General features: G+C 37.5%; 1 protein-coding gene across 5 annotated transcripts in view; it reads left to right on the forward strand.

Moving 5' to 3' along the window:
• Positions 813-19,396, forward strand: part of NAALADL2 (N-acetylated alpha-linked acidic dipeptidase like 2) — a 1,365,504-nt gene continuing 1,346,920 nt past the window's right edge. For 2 of the 5 annotated variants that reach the window (XM_021071192.1, XM_021071188.1), the window contains exon 1: positions 813-1,420. The gene's annotated coding sequence lies outside the window, so the exon portion shown is untranslated. The remainder of the gene's footprint in view (positions 1,421-19,396) is intronic. The other 3 variants (XM_021071189.1, XM_021071187.1, XM_021071195.1) reach the window with 2 other exon arrangements.

Consider the following 19,396-nt stretch of genomic DNA (forward strand, 5'->3'; position numbering starts at 1 on the left):
TTCCATGCCTTAGTATTAATTAAAACCACCTTTCCCCTAGGCAGTTCCATTGTACAAAAATAATAGAACAAAAGTAGATAGAAATGGTGAAAGGAGAAACAAAAGGGAGGGAGGATGAAAGTGGGAGAAAGGGTTACTTGTTCCCAATCTTTAACTCCATGCTCTTTGTGGGTGGGCACTCACATATTAAGTAACTATTTTGGTGGTTATTTTCAAGTTCACTCCTCAAATCTTTATTCAGATTCCTTTCTTCCCAAATTGACATCTCAGAGGGAACATCATACAGTTATTAAAACTAAGCAGAATGCATCCATCTGGTGTGCCTTTCAGGAATCCAGCCCACTAATTTTTTGCTATGGTTTGGTGACTCAACTCCCTAAGATGCAGCACGGGAAGAATTTCCTCATTTTGCAGAACTGCCAAATCTCATTCATTGGAGCAAAGGCTCGTCATTTGGGGCTTATTTTTAAACAGTTGTTTATCTGTTTAAATATATATTTAAAAAATATCTCCTTCAGCAGAGGGAGTTTGTCATGATTTTCTAAAGAGCGAATAAACATACTCCCCCCCCCTCCCCGCCCCAATAAAGCTTTGGCTTTCTGGCCACTGAGCCTAGTTTTATTGTTTTTGTTTTTTTTTCCCCCCTTCTCTCTCCCATCACAACTACATCTCTTGGCCTCATTTGTTTCTTGGAGGTTCCAGTTTCTTTTCTTCCATTCAGACATCTATCCCACTTATCTGCCTTGGAAAAAAATACTCGCTTTGTCCTCTTCCCTTAAAACTGTTTACCTAAGACCCCTCTTCACTTATCTCCCCTTTTATTTTTAAATCATAATAATTAAGCAAAGTGCAAATTAAGTAAGTGCAAAGTGCAGGCACAATGCCAAGAATCCTTTCAGTGCCTTCTCTCTAGGGGAAGGTGCCCTTATTAGGCTCTTGGGAAACAAAGGCTCGCACTCGAGTAACTTGCATAGTATGGTCCTAAAGCTGGAACAGGTGAGGCTCAGCGCTACACTCTGCCACCTGGCTGGGGAGGCAATGCACTTAATCTTCGAAAGTTTTCTTAAACACAGAAAAATATTTGTAAAATGTATGCAGATTATAGAAGAAGCTCATCTCTCTCCCACGCGGGGCAAGTTTTCCAGTTTTCGCCACCTTAAAAAAAAAATTCTTTCTCTATTCTTGAGCCTATCGCCATGTAAAGCGGCTCCTCGAGACCCCCTTCCCACTTCGCTCCGCAAACGTGTCTCTTATGACTCAGCCCAGCCCGCTCTTTGCCAAGCGGCTGACGCTCGCGGCGGAGGCGCCGGGGCCGCCGCTCGGGGGCGAGGGCTCGTGCTCCTCCCGCTTTACGGCTGCTGAAAACCCGGCCCGCGCCCGGCAGCCGTACCGCAGACGAGCTCGCGCCCGCGCCGCTCAGGTAATCCGAGTCCTTCTGTTTGCAAAGTTTTGTCTCAACCGGCTCGGCACTTGGAGGCGGCGCGGCCTTGGCCCAGCCGCCCGGCCTCCCTCTCGTCCCCACTGCTGAGGCTGAGGCGTGGGCCGCACCCTTGCCTGGGTCCCGGGGCGCTGATCCGGCGTCATGTGTCCCGGCGGAGGGGCGCTTTGGCGACGGCGGGGCCAGAGCGACCTCCCGGGGCGGTTCGCGGGGCACCGGGCTCCGGCCAGGCACGGGCCAGAGCAGCGCCCGGCCCCTCCTCGAGGCCCCTGCCCACCTCCCTGAGCAGGTCCCGCAGCTCCCGAACTGCGGAGCCCGCAGCCCCTGAGAGCCCGTAGCCCGTTTCTGACAGGTTCACACATGCACGCACGCCCTTTGAGCGAGGCATCCTGGCGGGACGCAGGTAAAGACAGAGGCGCTGAGGACCGTGCTTTAGGGATGGCTCTCCCGAGGGAAGCCCCAGTGTCTGGATTGCTTCTCCCGAGGACGCGCACCATTGCTTGCCAGAGGACGTTCAGCAGAGGCTGTTCGAAGAGCAGCTTGTGATTAGCGCCTGCGCTGATTTCTAGCCTAGTGCCTGGCTCTTACTACCATATTTCCCCCACGGTCTCATAATTACTTCCTCTAGTCTTCCAGATCCCTTTTCCCCCCTACATTATTACTATTATTTTCATTTTCATTTTTCCTTTTGGGTATCTCACCTTTTGTTGTCTTTTCTTTTTTCCTCGCACTGTTGGAATAACAGGTACACATACAGTATTTACTTTCCTACCTGTACCGTTAGAACAAGTACACATACAGTATCCTTTACTTTCCTATAGACCTCAGCAAGTCTTTTCTTACTATCGCTTGTGCATCCTGAAGAGCAGAGTGTTGGATCCGAGACCTGTACGTGTGATTAAGTTATTGGATTGTGTGTCCTACTGCCTTAGGTGTGCCGAGCAGAGGACATCATGGCTTTGTTTGAAACCTACCTTGGGAACCTTGATAATAAGTTTTGCTTCTGTTGATGATCCACATCTTGACAAACAAGCGGTTTCATCATAGTTTCCTATAGTATTCACTCCATTCAGTTCAATCCAGTAACAGTTCTTTGAATGTCAGTCTTGGAGAGCTGGTGACAGGCTAAGAGAACAGAGATCCAATTCCTGTCCTCCAAAGATAACATATTGAGGAGGGACCATGGTGAGCACTAGGGTAGTGGTACAAAGTGTTCTGGGTGAATGGGGGAGGAAAGGATTAATGAAAGGGTTTATTTATTTTTATTTTATTGGAGTATAGTTGATTTATAAAATTGTGTTAATTTCAGGTGTATAGCAAAGTAAATCATATCCATTCCTTTTCAGACTCTTTTCCCATATAGGTTATTATCCACTATTGAGTAAATTTCTCTGTGCTATACAGTAGATCCTTGTTACCCATCTATTTTATGTATAATAGTGTGCAGGTACCACTTGAAAGCCTTGAGTTTTAAACTGGGCTTTGATATTTGAGTCAGATTTTACCCATTTTCTTTATTTTTCCCGCTGATAATTCTTAATAGATCTTTCAAAAATACTTTCACCTCAAACTACTCAGAGATTTTTCTTCTTTACAATTGTCAGTCATCTCTGATCTCAAGACTTCTGGGCAATGTTACTTTTATATTTTACATTTACAGAGATGACTTTTATCCCTCTTCACAAAGGTGAGCTAATGTATTCCTGATATCATACAACAAGTATTATAGACTATTATAGGACTAACAAGAGTAAAATTATATAATTATTACTTTCAAAAAGCATTTTCAGAGTCACATAAGAGCTCAATACTTATTTAGTCAACAAATATTTATGGAGAACACTGGCATTGAAGTAAAGTATTGTTGTCTTGGAACATACATTCTAGTGGGACAAGACATTATAGAATATGTACAAAAATATAAGGTGATACTGTACAGGAATACCTCAGAGATACTGTGGGTTTGGTTCCAGACCATTGCAATTAATGGAATATCACAATGAAGGACGTCAGGAATTTTTTGGCTTCCCAGTGCACATAAATGTTATGTTAGTCTACAAGTGCCCTGCTGGCCTTATAGTTAAAGATCTGGCATTGTCTGCTTAGCTCAGTTTCCTGCTACAGCATGGGATTGATCTCTGGCTCAGGAACATACTGTGGGAACACCTGCCCGCCCCCCCCAAAAAAGTTATGCTATACTGTAGTCTGTTAAGTGTGTAAAAAACAAACAATGCAATTTAAATAAAAATGCTATACTGCTAAAAAATGCTAACCATTGTCTGACAACACAGTGTTGCCACAAACCTTCCATTTTGAATAATCCGCTGTCTGTGAAGTGCAGTAAGAGAAGCACAATAAAATGAGATATACCTGTACTAAGTGCCGTGGAGAAACATAAAACCAGCTAGGATGTGTGTGTCTGTGTTTAGTGGTTTAAAATAGGATTGTAAGAAAAGGCCTTCAGTGAAGATGACATTTAAGTAGACTTGAAGCAGGTGAGGGAGTGAGCCATGTGATATTTGGAGTATGAGTTTTCCAGGCACAGAGAATAAGAAATTCAGAGGTCCTGCATTTTGGTGTGTTCAAGACTCAGCAAAGAAGCCAGTCTTGTGGAGTGGAGTAGATAAAAGGGATAAGTAGGATAAGTAGTCTTAAATAGAGGTTGGAAAGTACTAAATGGTCTAGCAAGCTATTTTACCTGAAGTAATATGGGAAGCCTTTGAGTGTTTTGATCAGAACTGTCTAACAGAACTGTTTAAGTCCATCACTCTTGCTACTGTGTTGAGAATAGATTGAAGGAAGGCAAGGACAGAAGTCACTGCCGGTTGAGCAATTTTAATAATTTATGTGACAGAGATGGTGGCTTAGATGAGGATGGTAATAATAGAAGTGTTGAAAAGTTCAGATTCTGGATGTACTTTGATAGTATATTCCGCAGGATTTGCTGACATATGGAGTGTGAGAGCAAAAGAAAATAGGGAGAACTTAATTGCCTAAACAACTGAAAAGATAGAACTTACACTTAACTGAGTTGGGGAAGCTAGCAGGAGAAAGACATGGCAAGGATTAAGAATTTGGATTTGGATATGTTAAGGATTAGATGCATTTTAAATATCCAAGTGGAGATGTTGAGCAGGCTGTCTGAAGGCCAGGCTAATGATAGGAATGAAGGAATCTTTTTTTTTAGGGCTGCACCCAAGGCATATAGAGGTTCCCAGACTAGGGATCAAATCAGAGCTGTAGCTACAGGCCTACACCACAGCCACAACAACTTGGGATCTGAGCCATGTTTTCGACCTACACCACAGCTCAAGGCAACGCTGGATCCTTAATTCACTTAATGAGGCCAGGGATTAAACCTGCATCCTCATGGATACTACTCAGATTCGTTTCCCCTGAGCCATTATGGGAACTCCTGCATTAAGGAGTCTTTAGTATGCAACTGTTTTTAAAAGCAAAGAGATTAGATAAATTTACAAAACATATGTGGGGTTAGAAAACTTAGACCAGGGACTGAAACTTGGGGGGTTCCAATGTTGAGATGAGAAGCTACCTGCAAAAGATCCTGAAAAAGAGCTGTAAGAGGAAGGACAGGAGAGTGTGGAATCATGGAAGACAAATGAAGGAAGCACATGAAGAAGAAGGAGGATTGTCAAGATGAGGTTTGAGAATTGAGCAAAGGAAATCATTGATAACCCTGATGAGTTTCTATGGAGTGGAGGTGATGAAGGCTTGTTTGGAATGTTTGACAAAGTAGTAGTAGAAGAGAAGTTAAAGAGGATGATGATATATATCCCTTGATTATGAAGAAATTGGATCATTAGTTGGAGGGCTATGTGATATAAAGTTTTAAAGATGTACAAAACAGTGGTTTCTTGTTTTGCTTGTGAAGAGGAGCCAATAGCAATGGAAAATTGATGATGCAGGAGAAGGAGGAGAGCAGTATTTATGTGCATGTTGGAGAGAAAGGAGAAGTTATATGTTTTTAGGATTATGGGCTATTTGTCTACAGTAATAAGAGAAAAAGAAAACTCTGTGGACACAGATGCAGGTGGGGCTGTGGATGTTCTTTTTGGATTCCTTCTCTTTTCTCATAAGTAGAAGACAGTGCCTAATAAATTTGTGGGAAATTTTATCTTTTTTTCCATTTGTTCAGAGATATTGATAAGAAAATACTTTGAGATTCTGAGAATTTCCTGAAACAAAGAACTCTGAATTTTGTTGAGGAAAGAAAAGAGGGAGTTTCTACTTTGAGTTCTGCTTGGAAGAAGTAGAACTCAAAGTAGAAAAGAATGTTGAGATTATAAAATAGAAGCTAGCTTGAGGTGAAGGAGAAAATAAGCAGGATCATATCATAAAATCTGAGAAAGACTGTAATGAGAATAAAAATACTGAATCTTATCTCCAGTGCTCTGGCTAACTATAGTAATCGTCTAAGAATGTTACCATCATGTCAGAGATGGCTTGCTTTTAGGTACCAAGTGTGGTCTAGTAGAGAGCAGTGTTGTGGAATCGTGAGCCTACTTATGGAAAGGTAAAAAGAGATGGAAAGATATGTTAGCTAGGAATAGATTTGATATCTTTTTTTTTTTTTTTTTGCTTTTTAGGGCCACACTTGTGGCAGATGGAAGTTCCCAGGCTAGGAGTCCAATTGGAGCTGTATCCGCTGGCCTACACCACAGCCATAGCAGCTTGGGATCTGGTTCATGTCTGAGACCTGCACCACAGCTCACAGCAATGCTGGATCCTTAACCCACTGAGTGAGGCCAGGAATTGAACTTACGTCCTCATGGATACTAGTTGGGTTCGTTACCACTGAGCCACAACAGGAACTCCCTAGGAATAGATTTAAGTTGGGTTTAGAAAATAATCTAATGAATACGGGATTGGCAACTAATTGGGTGTAAGGAAAGAGCATTTGACATTAGTCATACTGAGCCACTGGACAGGATGGAGAGAATTTTGCAGTTGGAAATGGTACCTTGTTTGGGATGGCTTTCCTTCAATTATTTAGGGACCATTTATTTTTAAATCTTAATTTTAAGATAGTTCGTTGTGTGAGGTCTTAGCAAGAGATGGTGATACCAAGATGCAAATGATAGGATCCTTGCCTTCAAATTACTGTTTCTAGTAGAGAATAAAAGAACATATGCAAGTATCCTAAGACAATTGATAAATGCCAGATAAAAAGTATTAAGTGCTTAGAGAGGGTTTTGTGTTTGTGTGTGTGTGTGTAACCTTACTCACACTGTGGAAATTATCAGATACTCAAAAGTAGAGAGACTATGGTAGTGAACCCCAATGTACTCATCACTCTAAAATCTATCAGTTTTCTTCCAATCTCATATATTGTGTCAGGGTAAAGGAGTGATTGCTTTTGCTCGAAAATCAGGATAAGGAGATTTCATGGAGCCTGTTCTATGAGGAGAGGTAGACAGAACATTGAACTGAACTAGAGTTCTTGTTTCTAGTTCTGTACCTGCCAATGGCGTATTTGCTAACTTCCTGTTACTCAGTTGATCTCTCTGTTCTTCACTTTCTCAGTGGAGTGTAGCTGTTATTCTCTATCAGGAAGCTGCAAACAATGGCCTTCAAGCCAAATCCAGCCTACTACTTGCCATCAGTTGATTGTCTATCTGTATTTGTCATAGATTATAGAGTTTTGTGTAGAAGCAGAGATGGCCCATAATATTTACTCTCTGGCACTTTATGAAGTGCTTGCCAAGTTCCTGTTCTACAGGACATCTGATATTCCTTTAACTCCCATGTGTTAATCTATTAGATAACTAAAAAAATTGGTTATAATAGATAATATTTTTTTGAGCATTTACTAAGAGCCAGCACTGTTGTTTTGGTTTGTATGGGTTATCATTTAATCTTCATCCAAACACTATCACCTAGGTTGATTATTTCTACAAATGAAACTAAGACATAAAGTGGGAAAGTTAACTTGCCCAAGGTTACATAGTACTAGTGGAGCCAGGAAGTTCTGTTACAGCAACCATATCCTTAATTATAACGCTTCCTTCTCTTTGGAAACATAGACAAAATCATATATGAAAAAAATTTTCATCAGAGAATGAAAACTCATAAATCAATGATTTTTACTTAAGTAAAGTACTATATTGTGATTATAGGTGTAAAAGCTTTCGGATGCTGGCTAATCGTGAATATACATTACAGGTGAATGGTGTATAAAATCCAAATACACCTGAATAGAAAATTCTAGTACCTCATCATTTTCTCATGAAGTCTTAGCAGATATTTGAAAGCAGAGCACTTTACTTAAAAAGCAGGTAAAGAGTTGAGGCTCAACAGGAATGAATCTGACTTGTATCCATGAGGATGTAGGTTTGATCCCTGGCCTTGCTCAGAGGGTTAAGGATCTGGTGTTGGTGAGCTGTGGTGTAGGTTGTAGATTCTGCTCAGATCTGATGTGGCTGTGGCGTAGGCCAGCGGCTGCAGCTCTGATTTGACACCTAGCCTGGGAACCTCTGTATGCTGCAGGTATGGCCCTAAAAATGCAAAAAAAAAAAAAAAAAAAAAAAAAAAAAAAGGCAGGTAAAAATAAAATGATATATGAATAGGAATCTATTATTGTTTCTTCTGACAATATTTACCAGTTTTCAGGAGTCCATGTCTTTGTATGGGACATGATTGGTGCAAAAGATTAGGAGTCAGACGTTCAGAGTACTAGTCCCAGTTCTGTCCCCAGTTTGCTTTTGTGTCTTTGTCTTCTCTGGCCCTTGCTTTTTGTCGTTGTTGTTTTTGTTTTTTACTGAAAAATTAGGAGGGTAACTCAAGATCATTTTAGGGCTTCCTACGGCTCAAAAATATAATGGTGTAACTTTTTATTGGTACATCCGAAGAAATAGATGAGATAGCAACATGAAAGAACGAGGCTTGTAAAGATAAAAATTTAAGCTCACTTTTTTCTCTCTCTCTAGACATATGAACACATACACATATATGTACATAACATATATATTTTATGTACACAAAAATATATTTGCACATACAACTACAAAGTGAGTGTGATCCAATTTATATGTGATTTATAGTCGTATTTGTTGTAGAAGCAGTTAAATATCTGTCTTTACATTAGTGCATTTTTGTGTTTATATGAGAGAATGGATGATTTTTTTCTCTTTTAGCCAAAAACGGAGTTATATAGAAAGTGAGTCTTGATGAATTCCTTGACCTCTGTGATCTGGCAGTGTGCTTCATGTTTTCTTTAGCAAAATTTGATTCATTGCTCAGTGTGTTTGCCAGTTAAAAGCAAATAGTATACTTGAAATCAGGGTTGTCTGTTTTGCACTGTTTCATAGGATATTTATGTCAAACAAAATTGTAATTTAATTGTTTTGGCATTTTGATCTGATCAGTTCAGATAAGAAAGGTGATTTATCATTCATAGAAACCTTGTGTTTTGAGCTCAGCATAATTTTCCCTCAATTACTTGTTTATAAAGGTGGTTTCAATTTTTAAAATGCTGGGCTTTACTCATAATGGGAATTTGCTCTCAGTATTAATTACTAAAGTTTGACTAAGAGTATATTACAGAAATTTTGTGTTTTATTAACTTAAAAATTATATTTATTTTTATTTATTTATTTTTTGCTTTTTAGGGCTGCAAGTGTGGCATATGGAAGTTCTCAGGAGAGGGGTTGAATTGGAGCTGCATCTGCTGGCCTACACCACAGCCACAGCAATGTGAGATCTCAGCCTGTCTGAGAGCTAAACTACAGTTTACGGCAGTGCCGGATCCTTAATCCACTGAACGAGGCCAGGGATTGAACCCGCATCCTCATAGATACTAGTCAGGTTCATTTCTGCTGAGCCAGAACGGGAACTCCTATTTTGTGTTTTAAATGTTCAGTCATGAAAAACTTTAGAAGAGTTAGGAAACTTTTGAAAACAGATAATGAAAATTCTGTAATTTTTGACTTTTCCATTGTATACAAAACCACATATGAATGTTTTCTATATTATATTTGGCTTTTGGCTTTTTTACAGCCTTCGCATAGACAATTATTCATGAACTTCAGTTTTAGGATTTTTTTGTATCACTCCAGCCTTATCTGTTGGTAAATTTATAACTTTGCATAGGCTGTGCTGTCTTATTCCTGTGCATTGTGTCCAGTTATCACTGATGAAAAAATAACCTCATATAATGTATTACTAAATGTACTTTGGGTCTCCTATCTTTTTACACTTACTGGAGGAAAATACACACACACACAAAGCAGAAACACTTTAAAAAAATCATACTCTCTGTAAATTGTAATGATGTGAAAACTTTTTTTTTTTTTCCAATCTAATATACCCACTCAGTGATTTGACAACTTCTTGGGCCATGTCCTTCTTCTAAGATGCACTTATAAACTAGCCATCTCCCAGAGGGGACCATTCAGCTTTTCTGAACCAAACCCGAAAAAGTATTTCCTGCTAGGCTTCAGAACTCCCAGAGAGTGCTCAAACCAAAATAAACACCTTTTGGTGCACTGTAACACTTTTTGGAAATGCTGGTTGTAGAAGTCAATTTGAAATTTTTAATTGCATTTAGGTGATAAAAGCATCCTTTATTTCATCTTCTCAAGTGATGTGAATCTGATTGGGGATGTTTTAAGAAGGCTTATAGTCTTGGACCCTTTCCCTAAATTTAACTTTGCTAAATTCCCATAAAACTTTAAAAGCCAGATATTTTCAAGAGAAGTAACTGCTAATTATGCAGGACACCTACTCTTGTGTGTGTGAGTTTGGAAAACACCTCAAGGCTTTACTGCTTCTTGTTGAGATGAAAAAGTATGTGAGTGGTATTTCTAAGGGAGGTTCTGTTTATAGGACATATGTAGGTCCTAGGATTAGCCCTTTTCTAGTAAATCATAGTTGACATCATAGAGAGCTAGCAGTTATCCTTCTGGTAAGAATTTTCCCAAAGATAGCCTAATCACAAAGGGTGTAGTGGCTACCTCACAATATGCCAGCCCAAATGGTTTGTAAATCACCACCTTGGAGCTGGAAAATAAGATGATGATTCTCTAACTGAGGTACTCTGAGCTATGTTGGAGAGCTCCAAGTCACAAATAAAACATGACTATCTTCTTGGAATGGCAAATTACTAAAAAAGAATGTGAATATGATATCCATTTCAAAATACATCTTTTTAAAAATAAAATTTAAGACTTTGAAATAATTTCTTGCTTATAGTAGGTCTTTATAGAATATGTTTTCAGATACCAGGAAAGGATACGAATTGACATACAAGTAGTTTGCTTGTTATATTCTCATTATGTTTAGTCCCCTTAAGGTTATACTCAGATTAAGTTTTTATTCAGTCCCATCAAATATTCATACTATAACCATTATACAACTGCTATGGTTTATTTGCTTTTCTGATGTTTACCTATACTGATCTTTTGGATTTGCTGGAATGATTTTCCTCCTGTACTCTTGACATTGAGATATCTGTGAGAAGCTTCCCTCGCTCTCTCTCCCTTTTTTTTACTTTTTATTTTGAAACTATAGATTGAAGGAATTTGCAAAGATGGAATCAGAAATGTCCTGTGTTCTCTTGACCCAGTTTCAGCCATTGGTTGTATCTTATACAACTATAGTATGATATAAAAACCAGGAAATAGACATTGGTACAACTTTTGTATATAGTTCTGTGTCATTTTATTTCATGTGTAGATTCATGCAGTTAACACCACAGTCAAGACATAGAACTATTTCATTGCCACAAAGATCCCTTTTACAGCACCCTGCAAAAGAAAAATGCCTTTACCTTTAATATAGTAAAGGGCTTACTCACTTCCTTATTTCTAATTTTTGAGATATTTTTAAACAAATCCTAGGTTATTCTGTGCTTTGGGCCATGTAAGAGAAAGATGAAATATTATCATTACACTGCAGGAGAACTTAAATAGTCAAAATAGTTATAACATAAAGTAGTTTGTGAACAAAGTTTTCGAAGGCTCAGTCTCAGGTTGTCTTTAAAAACTTTTGTTTTGGAAGGTTAGACATTCATATCCTGAACGTAGGGACTATGTGGTTCCATTCATGACTATGACTAATCTTTATGTGTGTGCTGGAATTGCCTGGATAAAACTTAAAAAGAGAAAATGGGGAGCAAACAGAAAGAGGGCTCTTATTGAAGGTCTTAAATACTAAAGTAGCCTGGGGAATCCAGAGTTAGAGAAAAATAACATTTCAGCATTATCAAAAGTGCTATTAAATGACATTGTGCCATATTTGATTTTACAGGAGTTCATGTCTACAGCTACACCAGGATCAGTCACTTTATGATTTTGTTTAATCAATATTATGTGAGGATAATTACTACTAGGGCCTCAGAAATCCTTCTCGATGGATTTTCTGAGAAGTATTTTTAGCAATTGTGATCTGGGGTTTTATTCTCACGTATTATCACATGAACAGTGTAAGTATATCATTAAAGTACAGTCTGCATAGATCTTAGTTTTAGCAGCTTACAAGATATTTTTAACTTCATTTATTTGAAAATTTGTGATTTTTTAAAATGATTTTTATTTTTTCCATCAGACCTGGTTTACAGTGTTCTGTCAAGTTTCTACTGTACAGCAAGGTGACCCAGTCACACATATACATTCTTTTTCTCACATTATCATGCTCCATCATAAGTGACTAGATATAGTTCCCAGTGCTATACAGCGGAATCTCGTTGCTTATCCATTCCAAAGGCAATAGTTTTAATCTATTAACCCCAGATTCCCAGTCTGCCCCCTCCCCCATTTTCCTCTTGGCAACCACAAGTCTGTTCTCCAAGTCCATGAGTTTCTTTTCTGTGGAAAGTTTCATTTGTGCCATATATCAGATTCCAGATATAGGTGGTATCATATGGTATTTGTCTTTCTCTTTCTGACTTCACTTAGTATGAGAGTCTCTAATTCCATCCATGTTACTGCAAATGGCATTATTTGTTCTTTTTATGACTGAGTAGTATTCCATTGTGTATATATACCATGTCTTCTTAATCCAATCATCTGTTGATGGACATTTAGGTTGTTTCCATGTCTTGGCTATTGTGAATAGTGCTGCAGTGAGTATGTGGGTGAATGTGTCTTTTTCAAGGAAAGTTTTGTCTGTATATATGCCCAAGAGTGGGACCCCTGGGTCTATATTTAGTTTTCTGAGGTATTTCCATACTGTTCCATAATAGTTGTACCAGTTTACATTCCCACCAACAGTGTAGGAGGGTTCCCTTTTCTCTACACACTCTCCAGCATTTGTTATTTGTGGACTTATTATGATGGCCATTCTGACTGGTGTGAGGTGGTACCTCATAGTAGTTTTGATTTGCATTTCTCTAATAATCAGTATGTTGAGCATTTTTTCATGTGCTTGTTGGCCATTGATTTTTGAATATAAAAAATAGCTATCTTTTATCTGATTTTCAGTGCTACAAACCATAAGGTATTTTGGGAGTTTTGTAGATACTATTGAAGTTTTGTATTGTAGTTAGTAATGGCTGCTTCTCCTTTCATTCTTTCCCAGTCTTTTTAGGTTATCTAAATAGAGCAAAGAATTCCTGTCTCTCTTCTTAGTTTTTGCTTTGCTATCTGAATAATCCTCATAGTATTATTATTGTAGTTATATTTAAACATTGGGCCCAGATAATTTTCATCTTCATTATGATCCTTTTCAATTTTCCAAGGTGAAAACAGTATAGATATTTTTTCATTTGCTTTACTCAATTTGAGATGGGTGCATAGGAAGGGCAAGGCAGAGAGTGAGCATGCTTATTTTGTCAAATATATTTTATTCTGTTCCACCAGTTGAAAGTGTTATATTTTCTTCCAAATCCTTACTTTCACTAAGAATGGAAAACAAATGATTTTAATGATTGTTAAAAGCTGAACATTTTTAAGTTAGATATTGTATATGTATGGAAAGAGATGATGTCTTGGTTTTTACTTTCACCAAGATTGACGTGGTATACTGCCATCTCTCTCTAACTTCTGCATCCATCTCCAATTTGGGAATGTTGGCATAGATTCTGCTAGTACTGAGGGTTTAATTTATTGTTGCTGATATTGGAGTTAGTAACATTAGTGAGTTTTAAATGACTCATCATCATCACCAGTTCTTCCCTAGAGTGGAGAAAGTTGCTCTTGACTTCATTGCTGCCTGGTATGTATCTATAAAAAAGCATCTGTTTTCTTATTTGTTCGGTATCAAATATAAAAATCTAATTGTGTGATTTTTCATATCCTTGTTAACCAAGAATTCAGTTTTAAAGCAAGCAGAAAATTATATAATAAAAGCTTGATGCATTTGTGTCATAATCATAACATTTTCTTAGTATGTATCCAATTTGAACTCTTCTAAGCATTTTTATGACTTAAAAAAACACCTCCCATTACAATCTGTTTAGGACAAATTGGTTATAAAACTTGTAAATTAATGTTTGATAAGAAAGCATTTGCCATTATTACTAGTTTCTGTCTCCGGTTATTTAAAGAGTTGCTTTATATCTCACATCTTTTTGGGTTACGTATTTTTGGGGGATAGTGAAAAGAAATATTTACTCATTTTCCTAACATATATTTTTTTTCTACATGCATTTTTTCTACATATAATTGATAAAACATTATTCCTTAATGAAATGTTAAGGAATGTGGAAGATTAAGGAAGGGTCTTGTCAGTTTTATATCTGTGTTTTAGTAGCTCAGTTTCTTTTTTTTTTTTTTTTTTTTTTTTTTTTTTTTTAGGGCTGCACCTGGGGCATATGGAAGTTCCCAGGCTAGGAGTCGAATTGGAGCTAGAAGCTCACTTTGAAGCAGTTAAAGTTGTCTTTAGGACATCTGCCTTGTCTTTCTCTTGCACCTCATCTCCTTGGCCCACTTATATGTATGACCACCTTTCAGAATTTTAATTTCTTTCTTTATAAAGTGATACTAATAACAGTCCACTATGTAAGGATTATTGTAAGACTAAATATAGAGGGTATGTATGTTATACATGAGTATATTTGAAGTTAGTTAGGTCTAGGTTTAAACCCAAGATTTCTACTAAAGTAGTCTATTACTCTGGGATTCTTGACAGCTTGGTTGGTCTTTACTTCCTCCTTTCTAAAATGGGAATGATTTTACCTACATCTGAAGGTTGTTTTGGAGTTGTTAGTAATGTATATGAAACATCTAGTACATTTCCTGGTACCCAGTGCTTAATAAATGCTGTTTCCTGTTTCTTTTCACCATTTTCCTGATCTCTCCAGACATGGGGAAGGGGACCTGGAAAAGATTGCATATGGGTTAGGATGAAACCATTTTATTGCGTTCTTTGCTAAGCTGTAAGGGGCTTTCCTTTCCCAAAGGAGAGTTAGTGAGCAGCTTTCCTTGTGGTTTAAATTCTGGGAAGATTTTACAAGTCACCATCCACTAACAGTTGTCTAATATCTGATCATTTAATACTATCACTCCTCTGTTTAAAAGTCTCTAGTGGCTCCTCACTGCCTTTGGGATGAAACTAAACTTATTAACCTGCTAAACAGGGCCCGTTATAGTCTGTCCTCCATCAAAGACTCCATCTCCATTTCCTGTCCTTTATCCTGAACACACTTTGTGATATAAGTAATCCTCCTTCTGTGCCCCTGTAACACACATGTGGACACTCTACTTGAAAGGGCTTTCTCGCTTCTCTAAATAACAGATATCCACATATTCAGCAATATCTCTTTTTGTACATGTCCCCACCCCTTCACCCAGATCCAGACATACTTCTGCTGAAGTGGTATATTCCTCGTATACATGGTTGCTTTTATGAGCAACATTTTCAATATCTCTTCACCCCATTCCACCATGTTTTATTTGCTACATGGGAAGAGGGAATGTATTTTATTTTTTGCCTTCTTCATCTATCATTACAGTGCCCAGAGTGTGCTTATTAAACTTATTAAATGAATTTATCTTCATGGCAAAAGCCAAGTACTCTTAATATGTTAGCCCAAACCAAAGCTACTCCTGAATTCCACCCTTACCCCCCATGTGAAGATGTACTTCCCCATATAGATCATAAACTCTTAAGTATACTCTGTCCTTAGCCTTGCCAGGCATACAGAGGTTGCCTAGGCTCACGTCAGGTGTGATTGGGGGTTGAAAATACAGCTTTATCTTATCACTTCACTGCCTTTTGCTGCTTAAGCAAAACTGGTATATTGATAGGCTAATGGATAGAAAGTGCAGATTTCCTTACCTGAAACTGCCTGGGAATAGCCAGTAGGGCCAGGATTTGTTGCTGTTCAAGATTACAAAGGAGGATAGCAGACGCATTTTGTGTGTGTGTGTTTGGGAGGGTATGGATGGGTGGGTGGGCAAGTGGAGCAGGAATGAGGAGGCCGATGACCCCTAGGGTTATGCAAGGCAAGTGTTTCCAGATAGTCCCCAAAGACGCTTGGTGTAAGTAGATAAGGAGAACTTTGTGAGTAAAGAGGGAGGAGGTTTGAGAGTATAAGAGGTGTTCAAGAGTTGTATTAGGTAAGTGGAGCTCAGCAGGAGTGAGTGAGGGTTAACAACAGAATTGGAGCTGAACTTAATTATAAATGAATTACATGTAAGTCTCAGAATGCCGTCTGCGGGGTCCATGTTCACTTGTAGGGACACTTAATGGCACCAAGTTATATTGCACAGTAGGGATGGCATGGGAAAAGTAGAGAAATATATTATATCACCTTGGCCATATTTTCTCCCAAATGAATATTGGGATTTATGGTCTGAAACATGGTTTATGGAAATCAGAGTTTTTTATAGTAATAATAGATAACTGTAGACCACTTAGAATTCAGTTGAGTTGAGTTCAGTTAAATTAAGTAAACACCGAAAACTATTCTTTGCTGAGAGAAGCAAACAAGAATACTTAAAAAAAAAAAGATTACCCAGATTTGCCTTTCACAGAGCTTTTGTTATACTTGGAGGTGTGAGAAAATAAAACAATGACTCAAGTTAAGATTTTGTTTTGTTTTATGTGTTTTTTTAATTCACAAAACTATGTTCTTATCTGAGACTCTGATTTATATTTTATTACATAATCCAGAGAGATGATTATTTGATGCTAATATTATTAGATCACAGTAGCTTATAACATATATTTTGAATTTGCTTTTTCAAAAGTTTATTTTGCACACTCTATTTTCAACTCACTCTTTGCCTGTTCCACTAACATTGAACATGTTGAGTGGGAAAAATGAGGTTGATAATCTTGAAAAAAGAAGTAATATTTTTAGAATATCAGCATTTGTTATTACATTCTTATGTTTCATTAGAAGCCACACATCTTTTTTGGAAATGTATAATTAATTGAAGTAAAACTAATAAATAAGCACAAGTGTTGGGATACAGAAGTTAACACTATTATTACATTTGATTAATTGTATTCTCTAGAGAACATTAAGCCTATTCTTAGAGGTGTAGTTACTTTATGAAATCATCTAGTTTAGTTCTTTTCATTTATAAAAAAATATTCAGCGACCTGCTCGGACGCACATAGGTCTGACTCAAAGGAGAACAAGCTGGGACCAGAAATTGGTGTTCTGATTTATAATCCAGCTCTTTTTCACTATCCAAATCCATGTATTACTGTTTTTTGTTTGTTTTTTAAACAGCTTTTTTATAAGTAGTGGCCTTCTCTTTTTTTTTTTTTCATTAAAATGTACAGATGCACTTTCACTGCACTTTTATTCTTTATTTCACATTATCATAGTGGAACTACCAAGCTAATTTAGTTAATATTTTCTTCAAGCCTTTGTTACCTTTTAGGGGGCTATGAAGATAGAGTAGCAAGCCAGTATTCTTCTAGGGCAGAGGAAAACCTGAGAAAGGGCAAGAGAGCAAGGAGAGAAGGGTTGGAAGGAAAGGATGGCCCAGAAAGGTGGTTCCTAGATTTTTAGGAAATTTCCACTAGTCTTTGACAAAATGAAAAAATAAGGATTATGCAGTGGGTTTCCACTATTTTAAAATCTATAATCATATCTGTCCTATTCTTGTGTAACATTATTAATTAAAAACTGATAACCCAGAGTTCTGTGGTGGCTTAGAAGTTTAAGTATCCAGTGTTGTCACTGCTATGGCAGAGTTTTGCTCCCTGGCTCTGGAACTTCCACACACTGCAGTCATGGCCAAAAAAAAAAAGGGTTGATAACTATAAATCCCCTAATATGTAAATACATATATATATATACACACACACATACATATATATGTGTACATACATATGTATTTGTTATTCTACTTTATGGGTCCTTGAACCGGCAACATTAGAAAGATTAAAAAAATGAAACCTGTTTTCCAGATGATCTGACTTTATAGGAACATAAATGCATGCTGCTAAAGCAGAATGAAAAAACAAAATAAAACCAGAAATCATTCCCCCTCTCTTCCCACTAGTATCACACATAAATAATCCCCAGCAAATAAGAGGATATGCTAGAGTACATTAAGAGTCATAGCATGTTGAATAAAGCATACAGAATAAAGCATACTAAGAACTAGTTTTAATGTTTTTCTTTGCGTGTTTTCCTCTCAGATCTGGAAGAGAAATAATTCGAAGATCAGTTTTGTGTCTGGTTAACTTTTTTGTTCAAGTATAAAAGCTGTGTGGGAAAAATGGAAACATTTAACATTTATTCCTATTTGGAAAAGTTTTTATAGAAAGATCCAAGTGACACAGATAATGTATATGACTTGATTACTTATTGTGTTATTTTCTGATAACAAAATACAGGTGTACCTTGAATAACTTGGGGGTTAGGGGCACATATCCTGCACACACACATAGCCTCTATGCCTGTCAAAATTTCACTTTTAACCTTACAGTCAGCCCTCCATATCCATGGTACTGCATATGTGGATTCAACAAACCAAGGAGTGTGTAGTACTGTAGTACATATTTATTGAAAAAAATCCATGTATAAGTGGACCCATTTAGTTCAAACCCATGTTGTTCAAGTGTAGTGTCAACTGTACAACTTTTATTCCTCTGATATTTTAGTTTCAAATTGACTTTCAGATAATATTTGAAAAACAAATATTTTATGCTTATAAACTTTTTTTTTTGGTCTTTTTGCCATTTTCTTGGGCCGCTCCCGTGGCATATGGAGGTTCCCAGGCTAGGGGTCGAATCGGAGCTGTAGCCGCCAGCCTGCACCAGAGCCACAGCAACACGAGATCTGAGCTGTGTCTGCAACGTATGCCACAGCTCACAGCAATGCTGGATCTTTAACCCACTGAGCAAGGCCAGAGATCAAACCCCTTCATGGTTCCTAGTCAGATTCATTAACCACTGAGCCATGATGGGAACTCCTATAAACATTTTTCTAATGGTAAAAATAATAAGTCATTGCAGAACACTTAGAAAGCCTAGAAAAATATAGAGATAGAAAAAAAAAGTCACCTATAATTTACTATCCAGAAATGCCCTGTTAAAAAATCTCAGCATTTTTTTCTTTGATTTTTTTCTATTTTATTTTTTCCTTATATTTTTGAGACCATACCAGTTTTTTTCAATATAACTTATATAAAAATTTTAAAAAATATTATTTTGAACTATATAAATGTAGTTATTAATGACTGCATGGTACTTCATCTGACTTGGCAATAATAAATCTAACTATTTCTCTGTTGTTGGACATTTAAGTTGTTTGAATAAATATTCAGTCTTTAAATTAGGAGTTCCCTGGTGGTTTAATAGGTTAAGGATCCAGCATTATCACTGTTGTAGCTCAGGTTGCTGCTGTGGTGCAGGTTCAATCCCTGACCTGGGAATTTATGTGTGCTGTGAGCATGGCCAAAAAAAAAAAATGCAAGTTTGTTTTTTTGAGGCTTTTCTTTTTTTCTCTTCAGTTGAATAAGCTTATTGAAAAGATTCCTCTTGAGATTAGATTATTAGATTTTCCCTTTCTTCTCCCGTCTCCTCAAGTACATC

The sequence above is a fragment of the Sus scrofa genome, chromosome 13 (genome assembly GCF_000003025.6).
Source record: "Sus scrofa isolate TJ Tabasco breed Duroc chromosome 13, Sscrofa11.1, whole genome shotgun sequence".
Lineage (NCBI taxonomy): Eukaryota > Metazoa > Chordata > Mammalia > Artiodactyla > Suidae > Sus > Sus scrofa.